The 4,523-nt window shown below is 39.4% G+C and overlaps 1 pseudogene; it reads left to right on the top strand.

Annotated features, from left to right (window-relative positions):
- Positions 1-605: 605 nt before the first annotated feature.
- Positions 606-1,390, top strand: LOC124096806 (enolase-phosphatase E1-like; annotated as a pseudogene).
- Positions 1,391-4,523: the final 3,133 nt, after the last annotated feature.

The following is a 4,523-nucleotide window of genomic DNA, read 5'->3' as shown; positions in this document are numbered from 1 at the left end:
ATCTCAGTTATGTAACAGCATGATTTCCCTTGTTCTTTGGTGATCTCTGGTTCTCACTCTTCAGGCCAGATATCAGGGACGTGTCCTCTGTCCCCATCTGGTTGTTTTCCCATAGAATTAAAGTCCATATCTGCTGATTGATAGGGATGTTTTCCTTCACACCCTGTCCTTAAACATAGTTAGTTCCTCCCAGAATACAGCTACCTCATTCACTCCTGTCAGGACCCCCAAGGAGCTACTTTTCCCTTCCTTGGAAAGAGGATTTCATTTCATAAGTCTGTAAAGGAGCACCTGCAAGGCCAAGTGACAGTCAATCCCTGCTCTCAAAGCCTTGTAAGTCGATAGGCATGGTTGGAAGTAGATGTTAACAGGTTCAAAACAAATGTAGATTTGGGCCTGAGTTCTGACCCCTGGGCAGTGGTCCTCTCCACTTGCTAGTTGGCAGAGGTATCCTCTCCTGCGTGCTTCAGGCCCCACGGATGGCCACCTCTGAGATTGTCATGGGGCTCTTGGAAGCCCAAGACTGTCCTGGGGGCACATCTAGCGCCATTCTCCAACTTCTCTAGCAGCAGATGGATTTCCATGGTAACAGCTGGTAGGGAAAAATGGTCATGCTTTTGGTGCCTGCTAAAGTCATTGTGATCTTGTTAGATATCGAAGAACATTTGATTTCCTTACATTAAAGAAAATGTTAAAGAGTATCTGCAGACACATTGGGAAGAGGAGGAGTGCCAATCTTTTGAGAAAACAGGTTGAAGAAAATGCCCATGTGGACGGGGCTGTTCCAATACCTGCAGCTTCCGGGAATGGGGTAGATAACTTGTGCTGGCAGATGTCTCCGGATCCAAAGACCACCGTGCTCAACTGCAGGGCCACCTGTGGAGGGCAGCATTCATAGCTGGGTGCATGAAAGCAGAGTTTTTTGAAGATGTAGTTCCAGCAGTCAGGAAGTGGAGGGAAGCTGGAATGAAGGTGTTCATCTATTCTTCTGAAAGTGTAGAGGCTCCAAAACTGTCATGTGGGCATTCTACAGGGGGGAATATTATTGAGCTTTTGGATGGTCACTTTGACACCAAGATTGGACAGAGTGGAGAGTCAAAGTTATAGAAAGATTGCAAATAGCATTGGAGGTCCAACCAACCACATCTTGTTTATAAGACATGTGACTTTTAGAAGCCAGTGTTGCTGGAGAAGCAGGTGTGCATGTAGCTGGGGCGGTGACAGCTGGCAATGCAGGATTGACAGATGATGAGAAAACTTCCTACAGCTTCTCACATCCCTCAGTGAACTATACCTTCCTCCCTCAGCACAGAGGACCATTTCTACAGAAGACCAACTGTTCCTCAGAGTTGTCCCCCCAGTGTCTGGTTTTATTCTAATGGTAAAGTAATTTACTTACATAGACATATATATGTGTGCCAGTGTATGCATGTGTATGCTCATTAACTTTCACGAGCACATAGTGAGAAAAAAAAAGTCTTCAGTTCAGTGAAAATGAAACTTATGTAAAGATGCTCTAGATGTAGAAATAGTTCGAAACTATAACACTAACCTTTATTGAGGGCAAAGTGTAGGTGATAGAAGAAAATACAAATCAAATGTGTTATGATTATCAAATCCTATACTAAAATGAGAAATTAGTTTTGAAAATTATTCTGAGGCCTACTATTTTAAATACTGGAAATACTTCAGAGACATTCTTAATGTCCTTGTTTAATGGTGAGTGGGAAAATTTACAAGCTGTATTTCCTATTTGCCTCCCTTGGGACAAAAGATAAAGGTATTTGTTTCTATTGTCAAACAGCAAAATTAGGAAAGAAAATTCACTTGAATCTTGATCAGTCAAGTATTTGTTACTTAAGAAGAAAATTACTAATCATGTGGTACCCATAGCCAGCACTTGCCTTATCAATGAAAAAGGTATGCTGATATAACAGCTAAAAAAGAAATATGGTTCTTAATGTTCAACAAAATGATTCTAATTCTACTGGTTGTTACCAGTTGCCTTTCTAATTTTATCTTACACAGTTTAAGAATATATATTAATTGCTACTTACTATTTTTTAAAATAAAGTTTTGCTGAAATTAGTTATTAGCACCAAGAAGAGCCCCAATATGTAATATTTCCCCATTGAATGTGAGAAATGTAAATTTTATAACAGCATTATTTGCCCAGGTTCAATTCTAATAGAATTACATGTCAGTTTTCTGTTGTAATTAATAAAAGCATTCTCTTCTTTCAGTTTTACAGAGGTTCTTGAACTATATCACATACTACCATAATCAAGACAAATTTTCTTCAAGACAGATTGAAGAAAATTTTTTAAAATAAGAATTTTATTTTATTTTTGTCTTAATTATGTGTGTGATGTACGTGTTTTAATGAAGTGCCAATGGAAAAAATCGTTAACTGGCATTTGAATTATGTATACATATATGGTTGCTATTTCATCTGGGCTGTAAGCATTCAATATATTAGTGGGATTTCTTATGCTTTTGAGAGTCTTATGTTTGATGTATTTCAGATAATGCTTGAAGGAGGCAATTATTTTTTAATGAATCCTGGAGGGATAATTTTAGGAAGCTTCAAATAAGGAAAAGGAAAAGTTATAGAAAGATTGATCTTCTAGTAGCTAATTTAAAGAATCTAAAGACTAAAATATAGAAGAGTAGAAAAATAGAAATGAATATAAGAAATCTTAAAAATGGGAGTAATTTGTAAATCATGGCAAAATCACAAATGATCATAAAAGGTTGAATTTATTTTTTGACTGGTAAAAATGGATTCTTTATTTAAAAAAAAAAATGGTACATGTGAGAAACATGCTCACCTCTCCAAACTCAAAGAATGGATCAAGAGACAAGAGACACAGCAAACAGTGATGTTTCACTTTGATGATGATCTTGCAAGATTGGGTGTTTTGCAAGACCAGGTGTCTCAGAGAGAGCGGGCACACACAGTTTGGATACATCCGGCATCTTACCGGTAGAGTTCAAGGTCCCTTGCCCAATTCCTCATTGTCTGAGTATTATGGGGTGTATACAGTCTTCCCCAACATCACCTAAGTTTTATTTGCAGTATCCTATTGGGTTATATAAAGATGCATAATTTTAGTTGTTCCCAGATCCCTTTGTTGTCTCATGGCAGGAAAGCCTTCTTGGGTGAATGCATTCTAACCCTTAGGCAGCTCTTAACTTCTTTACCTAAGTTACTATATTTTTTTATTAGTTACACATGACAATACAATGATCTAGACATATCACACATTTGAATCAGATAGGGTATAATTTCTCATTTTTCCAAATGTACAGGTTGCAGAACCACATTGGTTATACAGACATGTATATTCATACAGCAATACTAGTGTCTATTTTATTCTGCTGCCCTTCCTATCCCCCCTTCCCCTCCCCTAAGGATGCATTTTTTAAAATACAGCAAATGTAATAACAACTTGAAGGTAACAGGAAAGAGTAATGGACTATTTTGAGAAGCTAAATTAAGCTAGATCTTATCCACTTAGAGGAACCAGAAAAGATGCCAGAAGGATGTGTGATTGAGGGCCTAGAAACAAATGTGGGAAAGGAGTAAGGTGGCATTTTTCCTGGAGGCACAGCCTGAGTAAGAGCCTGAAGCTAGAGGTAAGGATGGGGATTAGGGGCTGGGGATGTGGCTCAAGCGGTAGCGCGCTTGCCTGGCATGCGTGCGGCCCCTGGTTGGATCCTCAGCACCACATACAAACAAAGATTTTGTGTCTGCCGAAAGCTAAAAAATAGATATTAAAAAAATTCTTTCTCTCTCTCTCTCTTTAAAAAAAAAAAGAATGGGGATTAGATAGCACAGTGTTCTTTTCTTTTTTTTTTTTTGTGGTACTGGGAGTTGAACCCAGGAGTATTTAACCACTGAGCCACACCCCCAGCACCCCTCACCCCATTTTTTGGGGGGTATTTTATTTAGAGACAGGGTCTCACTGAATTGCTTAGGACCTTGCTATGTTGCTGAAGCCAGCTTTGAACTCATGATCCTACTGCCTCAGCCTCCTGAGCCACTGGGATTACAAGCATGTGCCACTGTAACTGGCTGATAGCACGGTATTCTGAGGAGACTAGATGGGAGACACCTCACAAGGAACCAAGAATCCCTAGAAATGAAGGGAGACAGGGAAGAACTCATGGGAAATTTCTTATTTGCCTCTCTTCCTCCACAGGTGCTTCATTTCAAGAACTTCAGAAAACTGGTGAATCGCCAACATCTGACCATTTATTCCCCCTCAATCCAGGCCTTATTTATAATACTCCCTCTAACCACAATCCTCCGCATACAGGACAAAGGCCTCCAGACTTCCCTAAATCTATAGAAACCCATAAGCCAAAACACAAGTGCAACACCACACACCCTTCCAAAGCAATTCACAAGCCTACAAACAATTCCAAAACTCTAGACAATGAAAGCTCTGGAGTTCATCACAAAGGTCCCTCCACTTCTGAACAAAACACCACTAATCAGGGAAAAGACTCAATTATTC

Source organism: Marmota monax, unplaced genomic scaffold (assembly GCF_021218885.2).
Source record: "Marmota monax isolate L192 unplaced genomic scaffold, Marmota_monax_Labrador192_F-V1.1 WCK01_AAM20220418_F8-fsc00474, whole genome shotgun sequence".
NCBI lineage: Eukaryota > Metazoa > Chordata > Mammalia > Rodentia > Sciuridae > Marmota > Marmota monax.
The sequence above is the reverse complement of the archived record's forward strand: the minus strand, read 5'-3'. Positions and strand labels throughout refer to the sequence as shown.